This window comes from Oryctolagus cuniculus, chromosome 6 (genome assembly GCF_964237555.1).
Source record: "Oryctolagus cuniculus chromosome 6, mOryCun1.1, whole genome shotgun sequence".
Classification (NCBI taxonomy): domain Eukaryota; kingdom Metazoa; phylum Chordata; class Mammalia; order Lagomorpha; family Leporidae; genus Oryctolagus; species Oryctolagus cuniculus.
Window position 1 is genome coordinate 88,395,157 of NC_091437.1, and position 23,384 is coordinate 88,418,540.

Genomic DNA, 23,384 nt, shown 5'->3' on the forward strand with positions numbered 1-23,384 from the left:
AAATTTTATGTACATCTCATATTAGTTAGTCATTGAATCTGATTACATATTTTTAAAAGCCCAAATAAAAGATATTTTAAAAGTCTGAATTGTTTTTCTCTCATATAAGAGAAGCCTAGAAGCAGGCACACCAGGTCTGCACTTTTCAGAAACCCACTCTCTTTGGGTCTCTCTTCTTTATAATTCTTGGAGCACACAGTTGATCCACAGAGTTACTTCATGAGCACAATGTGGCTGCTAGAATGAATCTATCATAACAACATTCCTGGCAAGAATGAGAAAAAAAAAAAAAAACAGAATATGACTCCCCCAACAATCAGCTAATCAACTCCTTTTAAAAGAGCCTTCTTGAAAATCCGATAGAAATATAATTATTTATCCCTACCTGGGGCAGTAGATTTTAAGCTGGATACTTTACAACTCTGAAATGTAGATGTTCTGTTGCTAAAGAATAAAGGAAGAGTGGCTATTGAATAGACAAACAGCAACCTGAAATGTGTGTGTCTGTACTCCCTTTCCCACATTTTTTAACAAGTGGTGGCATTCTTTACCCAAGCACATCATCTTTGACCCTGTACCCTACATTCATCAGATTTAGCAGGATCAAAACCAAGGGAGTGAACATGGGGTTCTGCCCCACTCTCTGGTCATAATAAGGCTTGCCTCCTGGACTCCCTGCTACACAGAGAACAGCCTGCAAACCAAACCATAAGCATCACCAACGAACTAGCTAGGCATGCAGAATCTCAGACCCTACCTCAAATCAACAGAATCAGAACAAGAGCCCAGGTAGTGTGAGTGCACGTCTCAGTCGGAGAATGGGTGCACACCTTCAGCCCTTCTAAAGTCCCAGGTTAGTGACAGTCAGGCTTGTTGTTGTATGAGGAATGCTCTCCCTGTTAGATTTAGAGTGGAAGCGATTTCATATATGGGCCTGGGTGTTGGGGAGAACCCAGGAGTACAGCAGGGCCAGCCTGGACATCAAGCTGTAGACTTGCTGATTTCATTGCGCCCACAGTCAGAAATTCTTGTTCTTTCGTCCCACTTTGTTGGACTGGGCTCCTTCTGCCTGTTCCTACCCTGTCTCCCAGATGAGAATCTTTCATCTGCAGCTGCCTCTCCCCTGCATCTCCACTCTCCTTTTCTTGGGGAAATGTCCTTGTTTCTGGTTTTTTCAACTTTTCCCAAATGAGCCTCACTGAGTTTTAATCCATAAAACTAACAGCTTTGAGAATTTATCACCACCCTGAAACCTGTATCCTGGCTTTTCTGTTTTCATACGCTGGGGTGATATAAATGTGTAAGTCAGTTTGTGCTGCAGCACATGGACTAGTTGATCTACAATTAACAGTAATGTATTTCTCACAGCTCTGGGGGCTAGAAGTCCAAGATTTGGGTTCCATCAGGATTCACTGAGGACCTGATTCACAGACGGTTGCCATCCCTCTATGGCCTCACATGATGCAGGAAAGAAAATGCAAGCTCTCCCTTACCTCTTCCTATAAGACCACCAATCTCACAATGAGGGCACCACTATCATCTCTTTGGGGCTTCCCAAAGCCTCTACTCTTAATATCATTGCTTTGGGGATTACAGTTTCAACACGTGTTTCTGGAGAGATTCAAACATTCATTCCACAGTGTTTAGCAGTTGCCCCTAGTCAGGGTCAAGGCTTGTTTTGGAGTCAGCTGCACCTCCCCAGATCTCGGGAAGATTTTCCCGCCCTAAGTTTGTGCCAAGCCTGGATTGTCCCTGACTGTTCTCTGTTTAAGTCCATTATTATTAGGACTTCTAAATGCTGGAAGCAGGCTGAAATGCAGGCTGGCACTAGCTGGTATAGAGGCACAGAAGCTTAGCAGAGCCTAATAGCTGCAGCCTAGTTGGGGCACAGTGTCAATACTGTGTGAATTTAGATGGCTAAAAATGCCATCAGGTTTGACAAAATGTAGGCTGTTAACCTTTAAGAGAGCAATCGCAGCAGAAAAGTAGGGCCAGAAGCCAAATTGCAATGAATTAAGGAAGGAATGAGAAGTACAGTAAAGGAGGCAGCTGATAACATTTATTTCAGGCATTGGTTGGTAGAAGGAAGAAGCTCTAAGATGGAACAGAATCGTGACATTTGGGTAAGATAAGAGAGGACTAAACATTTTTGGAGGAAGCAGGAAATTGTCTGTTCACGTGAACTCAAAAGAACAAAATCAAGACCTTAAGAGAATTAAAGGGAGAAATTACACTAGAGAGGAGTTATCTTTCAAGAGGGGGGACTTCTTTTCCCAGACACATTAAGAAAGAATGAATTGGCCGGCGCCATGGCTCACTAGGCTAATCCTCTGCCTGCGGCGCCGGCACACAGGGTTCTAGTCCCGGTCGGGGTGCCGGATTCTGTCCCAGTTGCTCCTCTTCCAGTCCAGCTCTCTGCTGTGGCCCGGGAGTACAGTAGAGGATGGCCCAGGTCCTTGGGCCCTGCACCCGCATGGGAGACCAGGAGGAAGCACCTGGCTCCTGGCTTCAGATCGGCGCAACGCGCAGATGGCGACACACCGGCCATAGCAGCCATTTGGGTGGTGAACCAACGGCAAAGGAAGACCTTTCTCTCTGTCTCTCTCTCTCACTATCCACTCTGCCTGTCAAAAAAAAAAAGGAATTAATTAATTAAATAATGTATAAACAAAGTAGAATCAAGTGTGTCTATGAACTGGTTTGCCTCCTGCACTCAACCAAGTAGTAGGACAGAAGAGGGGCTTTTTGAATTGCATTTGGGACTTCCAGTCAATTACTTTTGTTATAGGAAAAGCTTATTGAAACAATATAATTGTGTTTTCTCTTTATTTGAAGAGATGGAAACTGTGAATTAATTAGATAAACTGGTTTTCCAAGACAAGTATAAAGGAAACTAGAGGCAGTCAGAATTGATCACTACAGATTGAGTATCCCTTATCCTTAATGCTTGAGATCAGAATGCTTTTAGAGTTGGGTTGTTTCTTTTTAGGGTTTTAGAATGTTTTTGGAATATTGAGATATCTAAAAACTGAATTCATTTATGTCTCATTTACACCTTATACACATAGCCTGCAGGTGATTTTATACATTTTTAGTGAGCCCTCCTTTTGACTGCAACCTATCACGTGAAGCAAAGTGTGGAATTTTCAACTTGTGACATCATGGTGAAAAAGTTTTGGATTTTGGAGAATTTTAGATTTGAGATTCTGGGATTAGGAATATGAACTCATATCTGGAAAAATCCCTGAAGAGGACCAGCTCAAGGTGAAGACAGAATTTGCCATATATCAGAAAAAAGCTGAGGCAACTTGCAGGTTTGAGAACTGAGCCACAGGCCTGAGCATTGTAGTTCTCCTCCACACAGTGACCTAAGAGCAGGGATCAAGGGAGCAGAGGCAGCAGCAGTGTGGGGTTGGACTCGGCATGATTGCCAATGGACAAGAATGAGTGAGCACCTGGGGTCGCAGGGAGGGCAGCCTGTGTGAACCTCTTGACACCTCTGGTGATGGAGAACCCCTAACATAATGAACTTTGTCTTCTGGAATCTTGTCTGATGAATGTGGAGACCTTGTAAACTGTGTTGAAGATAGGGGACTCTGGAGAGGAAACATTGGTGTCTGATTCCTGACTCCACCACTAACTAGCTATTCTGTTCCTTGGTTTCCTCATCTATACCTTACACATGAAAGTTAAATTTCCATGACTTAGCATAAATACAAAGGAAATACCTAGGTAATACTTATCCCCAAGTAAAGACTCAAAATGTAATTTCCAATGGGCACATACTCCTTTGTCTAATAAAATGTAAACACACCTAATAATAAGCTGAGATATAATCTATCTTGCAAAATAGCACAGTCAGCTACTGTTTAGATTTCTCTATACTGAGCGAGATCACTTTCTCAGCTCGGTTTCCATCAGCTAGAAAATTAGCAGAATCAGTAGAGAGTATGTCGTTTTGTGTCAGTGTTTCTGAGGGTGATGGCCTTGGGGGATCATGAATGCAGTCTTAACATACCAAATCTATAAAGCTCATTGAGCACCTTTCTCTCCCACTGAGGTTACATGGCACCAAAACGTCTTCCCACAGAGCTTCCAAGCTCTGATTACCACTGAGCCAGCCCTGATGTCTTCTTCCTGGCTTGGGCTACATGGATGAATCATTTCAGTTGGGTCAGTGATAAAGCAGATATGAAACCAGAAATCAGTAGTTAGACCCACTGACAACAATTCTCATTTATATGCACCAGAAATAAAAACCAAGGTGTAATTTATTTTTAGTTAAAACTATGCAACATATAATCTGTTTTTAATTGTAGAAATTTTGTGGGATACATTATGTCTGAGAACCTTTTATAAATTTAAACATAAGAAATTTAGATATTTCATTGCTTACTGAAGTATAATGAAATTTTAATCCTGAAAAAAACATTTTCAAACCGGTTTTAGTTGAAATCTACTTTCAAACATTTTGAAAACATTCAAACCTGCAGAATCTCATATGCAGTTCCTTTCTCTAATGGTGAAGTGTGAACAGGCTTCATTTTGATGAGAGTTGGCAATGTAGCCTGAGATGTCTTCTCTGAAATTACCAGCTCTGGGACAAGTCACAGCTGCTCCCATGAGAACCCAGAGTTGGGTCTCATGACTGACACTGGTAGTACCTGGTGTTTGAACTACTGACATCATAAATTTTTGTGAAATCCAAGTCTCATTTCCAACATCCAAAAATCATGCAACCGAGTTCATCAGTGCTTGAGAACCAAGATTGCTGCCATGGTGGTTCTTTAAATTTTACTTTTTTGGACCTGGGCAAGTATCTCACATTTTCAAAAGATGAATTCCAAAAATTATAGAGCAGATAACTTAAATCCATCCCTGCTTCCACCTCAAAATGGAACAGATTGTTAAATACAATAGTTAAAAACTCTAAGTAATAAAGACTTTAGACACTCTAAGAGGAAATCATTGCAAGATAACCCCACTATGTTTTTGGACATGGATTACTAGACTATGCTGAGATCCAAATACATTGTGCACCTAAATTTCAACAAAACATTTAGCAATCAGTTAAACTCTAGTAATCAGTTTGCTGATAAAAGACAGGTACTAGCATTTGAAGGGAAGTATTGTGTCCATGTGCCTTTGGAATTATTCTGAAGCCATCTTGTAACCATTGGTATGATGAATAAAAAATGTAGATTATAAGTGAAAAATTCCTCATTTCTAATGATTTCAAAATGTTTATTAAAAAGATTTGCTTATTTATTTATTTACAAGGCAGAACATAAAAGAAAGAGAGAGAGAGAGAAAGTGGGAGGGAGGGAGAGAGAGAGAGAGAGAGATCTTCCATCTGCTGATTCACTTCTCAAATGGCTTCAACGGCCAGCTATGAGCCAGTCTGAAACCAGGAGACAGGAACTCCATCCAGGTCTTCCATGTGGGAAGCAGGGGCCCAAATACTTGGCCATCATCTGCTGCCTTTCCAGGTACATTGGTTGGAATCCTGGATATGGGGTACCATCTTTGCAAGTGGTGGCTTAACCCTGTGTCACAATGCCAGCCCTGCAAAATTGTTTGATCTGGCCCTGACAAGGCAACAGCAGGTGGGACTGAAAATTCAATAAATCTATAGCAGGCTGACTTTTAAGTTGATAATTTTGTATAGCCAATGAATCATTTTTTTAAAGATTTTATTTATTTATTTGACAGGTAGAGTTACAGACAGTGAGAGGGAGAGACAGAGAGAAAGGTCTTCCTTCCATTGGTTCACTCCCAAAATGGCCACAAATGCCGATCTGAAGCCAGGAGCCAGGTGCTTCTTCCCAGTCTCCCATGTAGGTGCAGGGGCCCAAAGACTTGGGCCATCTGCTGCTGCTTTCCCAGGGCACAGCAGAGAGCTGGACTGGAAGAGGAGCAGCCGGGACTAAAACCAGCACCCATATGTGATGCTGACGCCGCAGGCAGAGGATTAACCTACTGTACCACAGCACTGGCAAGTGAATGATGTTTTAATATCCAAATGGCCCTTGGCAGAAAAAAAGTTACCTACTCCTGACAGGCATGGAAGAAGTAGACATCAATATGGCCTGGAAAATGTATGAGTTCCTATATCCACTAGGGTACACATACCCAACCTAGGACCTCACCTGTTACATTCTAGCACCATCACAGAAACAACACTCCATCCCCAAAATATGTTTATATCCTCACACACATTTACAAATTCTATTTTAGTTTATAGTTAGGATTGGAAATTAGTTAAATGTTAGGTGAATTCTTCCTTAATAGAAACTTTTTTAAAAATTATTTCATATTACTCAGGCATAATGAACTTATCAAATTATTCACATAATATCATTCAAGAAGCATTGAATGATAACTTATGAAAATTCTGGGTGAAATGATCTACTTAAATAGATCCTTTAAAAAATTTTGACAATGCTCTCATTCCTCAATGACTTGCCACCACAAATGCATCATCTGAGAACAGTGCTCTATGTGAGTCAGAGAAGCATTTGTATCCTGTGCTATTGCTGAGCTGGTTCGAACAGTGTCTGCATCACAAAAGCATATCTCTAAAAGTCTTATCTTCCTTGGTAGAGGCTAGCAAATCATTTGTTTTCCATTGTGAAGCTGCCTACATAAGAGCTTCCCATACACATAAGGGCAATAAATCCCTAGAGACTGAATAAATGTGATGCTGTTGCTGTTGTGCATTTTTATGGTCATCCTAGAGGAAACAACTTATTTCCATATTCATTGGCTCATTTGGAGTCCAGGGTGCCAGTGGGACTTTTAGGAGGGTGAACCAAATGTCTTCATATAATTTCAGGCTTCACTTGGCTTAGGACATTCCATAAACAGAGATAACTCTAATTCTGGATCCTTGAGGGCAGCTTGATTAAAAACAAACAGGTTAGGTATTACTAGGGTTCACACTCCCCCAAGAGCAGTCCAAGCAAATTAGAAGCCAGTCCCTCCAAAGACTTCTTCCCTCAAAGATCTCAAGTCCAAGACTTCTGTTCTGCTGGGCGTACAAGAGAAAACAGATGGGTGTGGGGACAGTTGCAGAAAACAGGCCCTCTTGAGAGCCATAGGGAAAGAAATGTGTCCACAGAGCATGTGAGTTGCAACTGTCCACCTGCTGCCTGTTCTTTGGCCTCGGACTTTTTGGATAAATTCCCTAGAAAGGAAAAAATAAGCTTGCTGCCCAACCCGAAACTGAGGATGAGCAACTGGACAAAGCTGACCATCTTCCCCTTGAAGACAGAGTCAGAATTTCTCCCCAGAATAGTAGCCATCTGGCAACCTCCTACTAATGTCATCCTGATATATGACAAGATCAAATGTGAAATTCAGGCTTGCTATGAGAGTTGGAACACGATGCTGCCTGATGGAAACCTCTGTATCAGCTCAACAAAGTAGCTAGAAAATTCTTGCCCTGTTGTATTATTTTTTTGTCTCCCCAATGAAGGAAGCTGCATGTATTCTGGAATAGCTATAACTGTTTTTATTATACTTCAAATGTTTGGTTTCATGAAAAATCAAGCAAGCATTAACTCATAAGAGAAAAGAGTCTTATATACCTTATATTTTGACATGTTTATGCTTCATCCATCTGTCTAAGACGGTACAATCATTGGCTTATTCTTATGTTTATTGCATTACCCAGAGAGTATCAAAGGAAATCAGCAAAAATCTGTGGAACTTATTGAGTATCAAGGCAATAAATACGATGCATAGAAGCATAATTGGCTTCTACATCAGTTGAGCAACATGGTGACCCACATGGGAACTTCAGGATTGCTAACATGCTGGATTTATCTTATTTTTCCACTTTATTCCAGACAAACTAGATTCTGTCTCCTACCACAATCTGAAACACAATGCTTGTCATCATTTATTCTTTCAAAAATATCTCACAAGTACCTTCTTATAGGCAGAGTGCTAAGTGCCAGAAGTGCAAAGTTGAATTGAGAAACAGCTTTCACCTTGAAAGAGTCTAATATTTGAGACAGACACTTAAATATGTGAAGGTATAATTGTGTGAAACATACCTTAACTGAGAGGTTTGAAACTGGTGAAAGTAGAGGGGCAAACATATTCTGTCCCTGAGGGATTCCTGGCAGGACCACAGGAAGAGTGTCCTGCCTGCCAAGACCAGTTGAAATGATAATAAATGCCTACCTAGCTGTGATACAGAGCAGTATGTAGGCACTTCCATTAAAGATGTAAGAACAAAGCGCAGAGACAGTTCAGACCGCAGGTGGATCAACTGGAAAAAAGAAAGTGACATTTACAACTGGGCTTACAGGATGAGAGGGTTTGTACAAGCAGAGATGTGAGAACAGGGTGAGGAGGTCATGGGCAAGCACAGAATGTGGTATGCTTCAGGAGCTGGAACTCAGGCTCATGACAGAGAACAGTGGAGGATAAGAATTGAAGCAAAGTTAAGGAAGAACTACAGAAGCTCAGGGGGAGAGGCACTGTGGTGTAGTAGGCTAAGCCTCCACCTGTGGTGCTGGCAGCTCATATGGGCTCTAGTTGGCATCCCAGCTGCTCCTCTTCCCATCCAACTCTTTGCTATGGTCTGGGAAAGCAGTAGAAGATGGTCCAAGTGCTTGGGCACCTGCATCTGTGTTGGGAGACCCCAAAGAAGCTCCTGGCTCCTGGCTTCTGATCAGCTCAGCGCTGGCCATTGTAGCTATTTGGGAAGTGAACCAGCAGATGGAAGACCTTTCTCTCTGCCTCTCCCTCTATCTGTCTGTAATTCTACTTGTAAAATAAATAAATAATAGATTTCTTTTAAGCCGGCACACCAGGTTCTAGTCCCAGTTGGGGCGCCGGATTCTGTCCCAGTTGCCCCTCTTCCAGGCCAGTTCTCTTCTGTGGCCAGGGAGTGCAGTGGAGGATGGCCCAAGTGCTTGGGCCCTGCACCCCATGGGAGACCAGGAGAAGCACCTGGCTCCTGGCTTCGGATCAGTGCGGTGTGCAGGCCACAGCGCGCCGGCCGTGGCGGCCATTGGAGGGTGAACCAACGGCAAAGGAAGACCTTTTTCTCTGTCTCTCTCTCTCACTGTCCACTATGTCTGTCAAAAGAAAAAAAAGACTAAAAAAAGGAATTATAGAATGCTTGAAGGTGGATAAGTAGCACATGTGTGCTTGAGCAGGTAAACTAATCTTTGTTCTTTGGCAACTCAAATTGTGTATCAGAATTAAAGAAAACATTTTTACTGTCAATATGCTAATATGCTCTAACTCCCATCTTTAAATAAATAATTAAAAGAATCTCATTGACTTCACAGTTTTCTCCAGCTACTATGCTACTACCCCTATCTCTATTCTCCTTTTTGGAAAACTTTTTGAAAAAAAAAATTGTTGACATCCAGTCTGAGCATTTGATGCCCTCCTCTCCATCAAAACCACTCCCACTGAGGTCATCCCTGTCCACCATATGACCCAGTGGTCAATACTCAGACTTCACTGTCCTCTTCTTATCAGAGACCTTCAACACAGCCAGTTGCTCTCCCTTCTGTCACTCATTCTTCTTTACTCAATCCTTTTCATGTTGTTTGGCTAGTTTATTGGCGCATCTCCAATACTTATGTAGAGTAATGCTCCACATTCATCTTTAGACCCTTTCTCAGACTTCACTCACTTTCTTAGTGATCTTTTCAATTATATGCCTTTAAAGACTATATATAGGAATACTGATAAACTAAATTTATAATTCCCCTTTACCTGAGCAATTTCTGAGGATTGGATTTTCTCCAATCTTTAGGAATAAAGGAACTTCTTCGTCATCCCACAAAAAACTTTAGGCTTGCTTCTCTTTGCTATAAAATTAGCTCAGTAGTCCCCTCCGATAATACAACCTATTGCATGTTCTGGCATCTATCATGACACCAGAGGCACAGCACAACCTGCCGAGGGATACTCATACCACCTCTACACTGTGAGTAATGAAGTCCTTTGTCTCTGACCCGGCATCCAAAAAACAGTAACAGGCTCATTTGTTAAGTTAAAAAGAGGGTTAAATCCCAACCCTGTGCAGTTTTGACAGTACATAGCCATGCTTTCCCTCATAAGTAACTTAACACCTCAACCTAAACAAATTGCATACAGAAGCTTTCTACACACAGATGTTCAACTTGATGACTTTAATGGGACAAAATGTTACACAGAGGGAAGTGTGTCAGTTTCTGCCTGTCTCCCATGGGCAGCCTTGGTCAAGAAGGTTTTTAGAGAAAATATAAACTAACAAAGAGCATTTTAGAACCAACAAGTTAAACTTCTATCTTTTCTTAAGGATTTTCTCAAGTTTTAGAATTTAAATGTCTCTGTGAATAATGGAAATTTTAAGAACTGGTTTGGAAGTTTTCTTCAAAGATTCTTTTTGCTTCTACCAAACCAGTTTTCTCACCTTATGCCTTTCTTTTTTAAAAGATTTACTTATTTATTTCAAAGTCAGAGTTGCACAGAGAGAGAAGAAGAGGCTGAAAGACAGAGAGAGGTCTTCCATCTGCTGGTTCACTCCCCAGATGGCCGCAAAGGCAGGAGCTTCACTGATCCAAAGCCAGGAGCCAGGAGCTTCTTCCAGTTCTCCCACATGAGTGCAAGGGCCCAAGGACTTGGGCCATCTTCTGCTGCTTTCGCAGGCCATAGCAGAGAGCTGGAGTAGTTGAGACTCAAAGCAGTGCCCATATATGATGCCGACACTGAAAGCATTGGCTTTACCCGCTACGCCATAGTGCCAACCCCATCACCTGGTGCTTTTCTATTCTGAATTCCTTAGATGGGCTTTTCTCATCAATCACTTACACACACAAAAATTGGTTCCTTGACATAATCATGATTGCAGGTATGACTTATTCTTTGATTCATTCTTATTAACATCCACACCTAGCAGACACACAGCCAGTGGTGATGATCCTAGCACCTGCATGAGTGAAAACTCACTTCTATCAGTCCTTACACAGGACTTAAAACAAGTCAATCCCATCTGCAAATCCATCTGTAAAAGTAACCAATCCTTTGCACACAAAACAGTGGTAGAATCAATCTTATGTAATTTTAATTCATTAAATGTAATGAAGAGGTGGGCGTTATGGTGCGGTGGGTCAAGCTTCTGCTTGGAATGCCTGCATCCCATATTGGAGTCCCGGTAGATTCCCTCCTGTTCCACTTTTAATCAGGCTTCTGGATAGTGCACTTGGGAAGGCATCAGATGATGCTCCAAGTTACTGGGAGCCTGTAACCCACATAGGAGACCCAGATAGAGTTCCAGGCTCCTGGCTTTGGCCTGACCCAGCTCCAGCAGTTGTGGGCATTTGGAGAGTGGATCAGTGGATGAGATCTCTCTGTGTGTCTCTGTCTCTCTGTAACTCTGCCTTTGAGATAAATAAATACATTGAAGAAGTTAGAATTTATGCCATCAGAATTTATAATACAAAGAAAAATCATTTTAAATAATATAATTCTAGAAATTGATAGCTTTAATGGAAGAGGAAAAAAGTTATCTTTAAAATAAATAACTTTCTCAAAACTTTATTAAAAGCAGAAACAATCACAATTATTATCCCAATGTTATTTACTTTGTGTGTGTTTGCTATTGGCAAGAATGCATTTTATTCCATTTCTTGTAGACAAGCAGAAAGCCACAAGGACTATTTCAATTCATGTTCTGGGAAGCCAAGAATTATACAACATCAGCCATCTACAAATTAGTGATTAACATGATGTCTAGACAGAGTCTCATGAGAATAATGTTATTAATTAAATAGCAGTTTGGTTAATCATAATAGCTAATGTAATTTTTAGAATAAATATTTTATTAGTGTACCCATCAATAAAGCAAAAGTAAAAATCTTAATTAACTCATTTGTAATAAGGCTAAGATTATGGCTGGCACATGTTGTTTGAGGGGCTGAAGAATGATCTAATTTTTCTAATATGACATGTCTTCATCTTGTTTCAATTACCTGGCCAAAATTCCTTTCATGCCATCTATCAAGGCAGTATTAATATCCATTAGGGAACAATTGGACCTGACAATTTTCTGTTGATATACATTGCTCTGTTCTTTTAAAACTGTACATTCCCACATTTCATTAGCCAGAAAGTTTTCACTGGAAATGGAGGGATAGTGTGCAGTTACCATGATTAAGAAGCTGACCTTACTGACTGTGGATCAAAAAACTTATTTGGAAAAGGAAAAATAAATAAATGGACCAGTTCTCTTCAGCACATAGACAATTAATCTTCAAAAAGCACAGTTAATCCAATGTTTTTAGCAATATCTTTCATATTAAAATTATAGAGCAGAAATACGAGTTACATGAAACTTGGGGAAACGTATATTTCTGGAAAAGTCATCCAAAGAGCTTGTTTTCTTTTGCCTTAGTATAAGTTCATCTATGATCATCTTCTTCTGCATCATTTCTAACTTGCTCAGTGTCTCAGCCTACTCCCAAACCTTTTTCATTGACTCTCAAGTGGACTCATATGAATGATAAAATTAGGACTACAAGGCTTGATTTTCTTTAATATTGAACATTTGACCAAACTTTCTGTTTAGCCTGGATGAAACTTTACATTCAAATCATTTAAAATTTTTGTGAAAGTAATAAAATTTTGGTTTATATTAAAATATTCATCTAGAAAGTAATTCCTTAAATGTATAAATATGTCACAAAGTAAAGTTCAGCTATCCAAAGTTAACACTCTTACAACAGCCAGAAAGCAAACTAAAATTTGGTGGTATAGACTTAGTTTAAAGTTAAGATTTCTCTATCAAGATGGGATTCTTTTCAAGGGAAAGTGATTTCCTTTTGGATTGCCAGATGCAACTCTATCAGATTAACTCTACATATTGATACGTGAAAACAGCATGACTGAGTTTCCTCTCAAGAGGACTTCTCATCATTTGTCTGGCCTTTCTTCCAGTAAACACCAATAGACCAACCAGTAAATGCTGATGGAGCCAGCCATGCCAAATTCAATGAACCAATATTAGAAAGCATATATATATATATATATATATATTCAAAAAGACTAACTATATGGTAATATATTATGTATATCTAATTCTCATCTCAAAAGACACAAATAAAGACAGTATGATACTTCATTTTGCTTTAAATCAACAGATGTAAGTAGAAGTATTATATTTTTTCAAAAGAGAATAATCAGAGGCTGGCACTGTGGCATAGCTGGTAAAGCCGCCACCTGCAGTGCCAGCATCCCATATGGGCACCAATTCAAGTTCTAGCTGCTCCACTTTCGATCCAGCTCTCTGCTATGGCCTGAGAAAGCAGTGGAAGATGGCCCAAGTCCTTGGGCCCCTGCATCCATAGGGAGACCCAGAAGAGGCTGCTGGCTTCTGGCTTCAGACCACCGCAGCTTCAGCTGTTGCAGTTAATTGGGGAGTGAACCAGCAAATGAAAGATCTCTCTCTCTCTCTCTCTCTCTCTCTCTCTCTTTCTGTAACTCTATCTTTCAAATAAATAAATACATCTTTTTAAGCCGGCGCCGTGGCTCAATAGGCTAATCCTCCACCTTGCGGCGCCGGCACACCGGGTTCTAGTCCCGGTCGGGGCGCCGGATTCTGTCCCAGTTGCCCCTCTTCCAGGCCAGCTCTCTGCTGTGGCCCGGGAGTGCAGTGGAGGATGGCCCAAGTGCTTGGGCCCTGCACCCCATGGGAGACCAGGAAAAGCACCTGGATCCTGGCTCCTGCCATCGGATCAGCGCCGTGCGCCGGCTGCAGCGGCGGCCATTGGAGGATGAACCAACGGCAAAGGAAGACCTTTCTCTCTCTGTCTCTCTCTCTCACTGTCCACTCTGCCTGTCAAAAATAAAAAAATAAATAAATAAATAAATAAGTACATCTTTTTTTAAAAAAAAGAGTCAATTAGAAGAGTAGGAAAATAATATTTATTGTAGCATTGAGGTATCATGGAGGTCATAGGCTTATACTTTGATAAACCCTATAACACTCAAAAAAACACCATTTTATGTGTCTGTGCTATTCCTCTTACCTACATAGATAAAAATAATATTTATTCATGCTATTTAACTTACTTGAGTTTACTATGGAGGAAAAATCATTGGAATGCAAAAGCTATCAAGTAATTCATGGGTTTAATATCCAATAAGCAATTTCCAAGATAAAACTGGCAATGTAGCGTCTAAATTTTTGTCTGTATCCAAAAGAGAACTAGTTCATAAACTTTTTAATTGTACCATGATTCATCCATTCTACTTCTCCTTTCTTACAGTATGACTTGGAAGAAACTCAGAGTATCATCTATTTTACTAACACTAGATAGGAAGAGACTCCTAATCTATGGGGCAAGAAATTGGTCAAACCAGCTCTTTAGGGTCCAAAATCTAATCTATCAATATGTCTATCAGTAGAGTTCATCTAACTTGAACTTACTGAACTATATATTTCAAAAGAGAGAGAGAGGCTGGTGCCGTGGCTCAGTAGGCTAATCCTCCGCTTTGCGGCACCGGCACACAGGGTTCTAGTCCCGGTCGGGGCGCCGGATTCTTTCCCGGTTGCCCCTCTTCCAGGCCAGCTCTCTGCTGTTGACCGGGAGTGCAGTGGAGGATTGCCCAAGTGCTTGGGCCCTGCACCCCATGGGAGACCAGGATAAGTACCTGGCTCCTGCCTTCTGATCAGCGCGATGCGCCGGCTGCGGTGGCCACTGGAGGGTGAACCAACAGCAAAAAAAAGGAAGACCTTTCTCTCTGTCTCTCTCTCTCTCACTGTCCACTCTACCTGTCAAAAAAAAAAAAAAAAGAGAGAGAGAGAGAGAGAGAAGCGGGAGTGGGGGAGAGGGAGACTTCCATCCACTGCTTCGCTCCTGAAATGGCTGCAATGGGAACTCAAACCAGTGCTCACGTGAGATGCCTGTCTCGCAGGTGGTGGCTTTATCTGCTGTGTCACAGTACTGGTCCTGACAGCAAGTTGTTATAAATTAAGCCTGGGGGTGGCAGGGGGTGGCACTGTGGTGTAGCAGGTGGAGCAGAGAGATAGCAGCCTAGGAAGGGTCTGGCCCTATGTTGCTGACCTTGACCATGGAGGAATGGAGCCACAAGCCAAGGAATCAGTTATCTCACTGAAACCAGAAGAACCAGATTTTGCCAGATCTGCAGGAGTTAACCCCACTGACTCTTTGGTTTTGGTTTTTTTGTTTTGTTTTGTTTTGTTTTTGACAGGCAGAGTGGACAGTGAGAGAGAGACAGAGGGAAAGGTCTTCCTTTTTCCATTGGTTCACCACCCATTTAGGATTGCTTCATTATTTTCTTCATATACACTCACTCATACCTCAAAATTTTGAAATTTTTTTCACAAATCAGCTACTTTTATAAGTTAAAACTTATTTGTAGTTAAAAATAAGTTAGGAATGTTGGTTATAAGCCCTGAGGAAACTGGGCTGGTCCTAACAGCTGACTGGAGTACAAAATGGTATATGCCCTATAGAAGGCAGTGTGGCAATAGTTATCAAAATCAAATCTTTGCTCTTCTGGGAATTTATCCATACATAAAGAAAATTACATGTATAAGGAGTTTCACTGCAGTGAATGATTGGACACCACCAACTGTTCATCATTAGGGAACTAGTTAGATAAAACATAATATATATTCACCCAATGGATATAATGGATATTTATAGAATGTATTATAAAGCAAAGTAGCAAAATGCAGAGAAGTGTTTATAGTATACTACCTTTTGCATAAAAAGAGAGAAATCAGAATGTATACTTACTTTGCATATTAATTAAAATATGCAAGAAAATAAAACTTGTGTAAGTAGTTACATAAAAAAAAACTGGACTGGGTGGCGTAGAGGGGGACAGGGTTGGGAGCAAGACATCTCACTGTATATCTTTTCACTTGTTTGGATTTCTGACTCTGTGACCATTTTCTTTATGTGAATTTAAAAACCTTTTATTTAAGGTATAAAACTTCATGCATTCCATATATACAAATTCAGGAACATAATGATTCTTCCCACCCTACCCTCCCTCCTCTCTCTACTATTCCCACTCTTATTTTAAGCAAAGATCTATTTTCAATTAACTTTATACCAATAAGATTAACCCTATACTAAGTAAAGAGTATAGTAATAATATGGAGAAATAATAAAATCTGTTCCTCTACAGTCAAGTTAAGGGCTGTTCAAAGTAATTGCCATCTCAAAGTGTCAATTTCACTTCTATAGATTACCTTTTTGGTGCTCTATTAGTTACCACAGATCAGGGAGAACATATGGTATTTGTCTTTTTGGGACTGGCTTATTTCACTAAGTATATTGGTTTCCAATTGTATCCATCCTGTTGCAAACGACTGGACTTCATTTATTTTTTTTAGCACTATGTAGTATTCCATGGTGTACATATATCACAATTTCTTTATCCAGTCTTCAGTAGATGGACCTCTGGGTTGATTCTATATCTTAGCTGTTGTAAATTGATCTGCAAAAAAAGCTAAGGTTCTTAACCGTCATTATTGTCTCTTAATTTTGTACCAGCCAACTTAACAAATTGTTAACAATTATAGACCACTATAGTTTCTCTTTTTTTATTTTTTGACAGGCAGAGTGGACAGTGAGAAAGAAACAGAGACAGAGAGAAAGGTCTTCCTTCTGCTGTTGGTTCACCCTCCAATGGCCGCCGCGGCTGGGGCACTGTGACTGGCACATTGTGCTGATCCGAAGCCAGGAGCCAGGTACTTCTCCTGGTCTCCCATGAGGTGCAGGGCCCAAGCACTGGGGCCATCATCCTCTGCACTCCCGGGCCACAGGAGAGAGCTGGCCTGGAAGAGGGATAATCGGGACAGAATCTGGCACCCCGACTGGGACTAGATCCCAGTGTGCCAGCACCACAGGCGGAGGATTATTCTATTGAGCCACAGCGCCAGCCAACGCTTTGGTTTTACCCTCAATGAGGTCTGACTTAGGACATCCAGGTCTGTTGGATAATAAATTTCTGATGTTTTAAGCTATTACATTTGTGGAAATTTGTTACCTCAGCAAAAGAAAACTAATTCAAGATAGTTCTTGAATTGCACACATATATGCAAGTGCACACACACACACACACACACACACACCCTTCTAAGTAAGATCTCACCAAGAACTAGAAACTTGTTCATTGGCAGATACATTCCAATATATATGGTTTAGCAAGAAAATGTCCCAATGTTATGAAGCCACTAATATCATGTGATAACATAAAGAAATTACAACAAATATAGCAAAGGCTTTAACCCATGAGACTGCACACAAATTAATGAAAACAACATAAAATTAATAAATCAACAAAGAACTTCTGAAGATAATTTAGAAACTAGCACTGTGATGTAGCAATGCCAGCAACCCATAAGTGCACTGGTTTGAATCCCAGCTGCTCCACTTCCAGTCCAGCTCCCTGCCTGGGAAAAACAATGGAAGATGGTCCAAGTGTTTGAGCCCTGCCACCCATGTGGGAAACCCAGATGAAGCTCCTAGTTCCTGGTTTCAGCTTGGTCTAACCATGGCCATTGCAGCCATTTGAGGACTGAACCAGCAGATGGAAGATCTCTCTCAGTCTCTCCTTTTCTCTCTGTAAGATTGTCTTTCAAATAAATAAATAAGTCCTTAAAAAAAAGTAAATGGCTGTGTGAGCCAGTAAAAACAATGAAATCTGGTCATTTGCAAAAAGATGGAGGAATCTGAAATACATCATGCTGAGTGAAATAAGCCAGTCCCAAAGGGACAAATATCACATGTTCTCTCTGATTGGTGACAACGGACTGAACACCAAAAAGGAAACCTGTTGAAGTGAAATGGACACTATGAGAAACGGTGACTTGATCAGCCATAGCCCTGACTGTTGATGAACAACTTAATACGTTATCCTTCTTAGTATTTTTTTTTGTCTGTTCTACTTAATACTACTGGTTTAATTCTGTAATTAATACACAGTTATTCTTAAGTGTTGAAGCTTAACTGAAAAGTGATCCCTGTTAAATATAAGAGTGGGAATAAGAGAGGGAAGAGATGTACAATTTGGAACATGCTTAAGCTGACTTGCCCCAAACAGTAGAGTTAGAAACATACCAGGGGATTCCAATTCAATCCCATCAAGGTGGCATGTACCAATGCTATCTCACTAGTCCAAGTGATCAGTTTCTGTTCACAACTGATCATAATGAAAGGACTAAGACTCAAAGGGATCACATAAACAAGACTTGTGTCTGCTAATACTAAGCGATAGAATAAAAAGGGAGAGAACGATCCAACATGGGAAGCGGAATACACAGCAGACTCATAGAATGGCAGATGTCCTAAATAGCACTCTGGCCTCAGAATCAGCCCTTAAGGCAATCGGATCTGGCTGAAAAGCCCATGAGACTATTTCAGGCATGGAAAGCCAAGACACTCTGGCAAATAAAAAAAATGACCTAAATGAAAGATCTCCGTGAGTGAGATCCCAGTGGAAAGAACAGGTCTTCAAAGAAGGAGGTACCTTTCTCTGAAGGGAGGAGAGAACTTCCACTTTGACTATGACCTTATCTAAATAAGATAAGAATCGGTGAACTCAAAAGGCTTCCATAGCCTTGGAAACTCATGACTGGAGCATAGGGAGATTACTGATGCCATAAACAAGAGTGTCAATTTGCAAAGTCAACAACAGGAGTCACTGTGCACTTACTCTTCATGTAGGATCTCTGTCCTTAATGTGCTGTACATTGTGATTTAATGCTATAACGAGTACTCAAACAGTATTTTTCACTTTGTGTTTCTATGTGGGTGCAAACTGTTGAAATCTTTACTTAATGTATACTAAACTGATCTTCTGTATATAAAGATAATTGAAAATGAATCTTGATGTGAATGGAGGCGGAGAGAGAGCGGGAAAGGGGAGGGTTGCAGGTGGGAGGGAAGTCATTGGGGGGGGGGAAGCCATTGTAATCCATAAGCTGTATTTTGTAAATTTATATTCATTAAATAAAAATTTAAAAAAATGGCTGTGTGAGCTGGCACTGTGACATATTAGGTAAAGTCGCTGCCTGTACTGCCGGCATCTCATATGAGCTCTGGTTCGAGTAGCGGCTGCTCCACTGCTGACCCAGCTCTCTGCTATGACCTGGGAAAGCACTATTAGATGACCCAAGTCCTTGGACCCGTGCACTGGTGTGGGAGACCCGGAAGAAGCTCCTGGCTCCTGGCTTTGTATAGGCCCAGCTCCATCCATTGCGGTCACTTGGGGGTGAACCAGCGGATAAAAGACTTCTCAGTCTGTCTGCCTCTACCTCTCTGTAACTCTGCCTTTCAAATAAATAAATAAATATTTTTTTAAAAAAGTAAATGGCTAAAAAAATACAAAAATGTCTCAGATAAAGAAAAATGTTTGCAAAATTAATTAATAAAGATATGTCATTTTGTTTATTTTACTGGCATAATTTTTAAGCAACAATATTCCATGTTACTAAGGGTATGGCAGAGGAACAATTGTCAGTGCTAGAGTAAAATAAGAAATGTACACTTTTTAAACCAATGCAATGTGTAAAAAGTCATAAAAATATTCAACATGGGGCAGGTGTTTGGCCTAATGTTTCAGATGCCTGTTAAGACATCTGTGTCTCACATCTTAGGACCAGAGTTTGATTCCTGGCTTCCTAGTAATACAGATTCTTGGAGGCAATTGTGACGGCTCAGTGATTAGGTTCCTGTCGGCCACATGAGAGATACCTGGACTGAGTTCCTGACTCCTGACTTAGCCTTTGCCATCATGGGCATGTGGGACTGAAACAGCACATGAAAGCACTCTGTCAGTTTGGCTGGCTGGCTGGGTCTCTACCTCTCAAACAAAAAAAGTTTAAATATCTATATAAAATATTACTTCTGCTTATAAATCTATGTGTTGAATGGTATTTTAATTGTGATCATTCTACTTCAGATAATCAAAAACACAGGAAAAGTATTAATACTCATAATAATATTATTTATAATTTGAAAAAACTTCTAACAAAATAGTACTTAAATATATTATGGTATGTTTTAATGATGCAAATTTATGTACTCATCAATAATTAAGCTTATGAAGTATATTAACTTGAGTCATAAGTGTGTATCTGTGATATGAAGCCACTAAGTTACAGAAGATTGGAAGGAATTGCATTGGAACGTAGTCAGTACTGGAATTGCAGGTTTATTTATTGTTCTGCATATAACTGGTTTACTTAGAAGCTAAATTTGGTAGAATACAATCAAAAGGTGATTTCACTAATTCTTCCACTGTTCATTCAAGTACACTCTATGATCTTGTTCAATCTCACCCTTTGAATCATGTTTCCATCATGATTTGTAGTTCTTTTGGTCTCTCAGATATGAAATACTCCAGTCGAGGTCAATGCAACCCCGATCTGCTTTAAAATAATCTCTTCCTCAGCTTGAGACAGGCTTCAATTTGCAGATCTGCAGTGAAAAAAAAGTCACATCACTAGCTTTCTCCTCTTCTCACTCACTTCTTTCATTTGTTGTTCTTTTGGGTTATTCCTGGGCTGAAGTAGAGGAATGATGGGAGATGAGGTAAGAAATAAGGTCTTTTTGTCAGTACTTATTTTATATATTTGAAAGGAAGGGTTAGAGACAGACAGAGAAAGAGAGAAAAAGAGATATCTTCCATCTACTGGTCACTCCCCAAACTGCCATAAAGGCCAGTGCTGTAATAGGCTGAAACCAGGAGCCAGGAGCTTCTTCTGAGTCTTCCACATGGGTGCAGGAGCCCAAGCATTTGGGCTATCCTCTGCTGCTTTTCCAGGCACATTATCAGGGTTCTGGATAGGAAGTAGAGCAGCTGGGACTTGAACCAGAACCCATTTGGGAGGCCAGCACTGCAGGTAGTGGCTTAACTTCTTTTGCCACAATGCTGACCCTGTAAAGAAGGTCTTAATGTGACTGGTCCACTGTCATCTACCAGAGGATACCTTCTGGAACCAACACTTCCCACAAGCTTATCCTCTCCTTCTTATGCTTCTTCAGAATCCCACACCTTCTCTTTTGGGATCTCACCGTTTTTCTGGGTGATCTGCCTCCTGACCAGGCCACTAGACATCCCTACTCACTTTCTAGATTCAAAGTATCAAGTTCAAGTGTTAAAGCTGCTGCCTGCAGTGCTGGCATCCCATAGGGGCACCGGTTCTAGTCCTTGCTGCTCCTCTTCCTAGCCAGTTCTCTGCTATGGCCTGAGAACGCAGTAGAGGATGGCCCAAGTCCTTGGGCCCCAACAAGGGTGTGGGAGACCAGGAAGAAGCTCCTGGTTCTTGGCTTTGAGTTGTCCCAGCTCCTGCTTTTGTGGTTATCTGGGGAGTGAACCAGCAGATGGAAGATTCATTCTCTCTCTCTCTCTCTCTCTCTCCCCCTCTTTCTGTCTGTAACTCTGCCTTTCAAATAAATAAGTAAATCTTTAAAAAAATGAAAAATAATAATAAACAAAGTGCCAAGTTCCTTTTAAAGACTCCCCTGCCCCTGGCAGGAAGTCCTCCTGGGTGGAAGCCAACTGCAGAGTAGTACCAGAAGCTCCTTTTGGAGGCTTTACCCTCGGAGAAGGGTACACCTGCAAGTTCCTGCCCTGCTGGGTCCACTCCACCCTGTCCCTTCACACTGTGCAGCCAGAAGCCCCTCTCAGCATGGTCCTTTTGCTTTCACGGTCTTCCAAGTATGAGTCAGGTGCCAAGTCCATGTTCCCAAAATGGAAGATACGCCAGGCTTCCTAGGTGATTCTCTGAAGTGCTCCCTGTCCAGACTTGAGATGACAGGAGCTGCCCCATGGATGAGAGAACCCCCCAGCACTCTGACAGCTCTCTCTGTAAGTCTTTCTTATGACACCTCATTCCCCAACTTCTTAGGACTACGTCCTGGCCTGTGTCTAGACAGTCTTGAGCTGGACAACAAGTTCAGACATTCAGAAAACCAGGTATATTATTCTCTGCAGCAGGAGCCTCAGCCTTTGACAGAGGGTGCTACCAGAAAAGTTTCATTTTCAATTGCTATTTTATAATGGGATGAGGGGGAAGAAACAGACTTTAGCAAAGGAAAGGCAAAGGACAGACTCTAACAGCTACTGAAGTACCTGTTTTTAACACCTTTGAAAGTAGTGTGAGTTTAGACTAGACTAAACTCAGTGACAGCTTTGTCCTCCAGGACCTGCAGTGTCTCTGACTCCTTGGAATAAAATCGTCTTGTCAGTATAAGTGCAGAAAGCAATATGAAAACTGGAAAGGCTGCATACACCTGCATTTATTCTTTCAGTCAGTCTTATCGAAAGTAGAAGTAGTCACTCTTCTGTTTCATTTTTGATATGAATCACTGGAAAATCAATGTATTTTCTGATGATACATTAACAAAACAATTTAGTATCTATACAGAATTTACACTCTCAGAGCATTTTAAATAATTAAATAGATGATTGCTATTTAATTTATAAATATCATATTTTGATTCCTTTTGTGGCTATTAAATATTACAATAATTTTAGTAAAAATAATTAATCATACAAATTGCTCTATAAATAGTCAAAACTAAAAATAGCTATTTTGAAATGTAAGAACTTTGAGTTTCAAATAAAAATCTAAGGGGCCAGTGTTGTGGCACAGTGGATTAAACCACTGTGATGCTGGCAATCCAAATCAGAGAACCAGTTCAAGTCCCTGTTTCTCTGCTTGTGATTCATCTCCCTGCTAATGCATCTGGACTAGCAGTGAATCATGGTCAAAATATATGGGCCCTGCCACCCATGTGGGAGTCCAGGATGGAGTTCCTGGGTCCTGGCTTCGGCCAAGCACAGCCCTGGTTGTTGCAGCCATTTGAAGAGTGAACCAGTGAATGGAATATCTCCCTCCCTCCCCCCAACTCCCTCTCCTTCATTCTGTGTTTCATTCTGTCTTTCCAATAAATAAATAAATACGTCATCTAGTAAATCTAAGTGAGGGCCTGGCATGTTAAGCCAACACCTGTGACTCTGATATCCCATATGGGTACAGGTTCAATCCTGGCTGCTCCACTTCCCATCTCGCTCCATGCTGGTGTGTCTAAAGCAGTGGAAGATAACCCAAGTGTTTGGGCTCTTGCCATCCATGTGGGAGACTTAGATGAAGCTCCTGTGCAGGGGCCCAAGGACTTGGGCCATCTTCTACTGCTTTCCCAGGCCATAGCAGAGAGCTGGATTAGAAGTGGAGCAGCTGGGACTTGAACCAGCACCCATATGGAATGCCGGCATTACAGGCAGCAGCTTTACCCACTAAGCCAAAGCACCAGCCACTTCTGTGTACCTTTTAGAAATTTATTAAAGCAATATAGAAATAAAAAGTCACTTATACATCACAGCTA

General features: G+C 41.0%; 1 protein-coding gene across 2 annotated transcripts in view; it reads left to right on the plus strand.

Moving 5' to 3' along the window:
* NKAIN3 (sodium/potassium transporting ATPase interacting 3) overlaps positions 1-23,384 on the plus strand; it is a 772,255-nt gene that overhangs the window by 656,894 nt on the left and 91,977 nt on the right. The gene's annotated exons all lie outside the window — the stretch shown is intronic.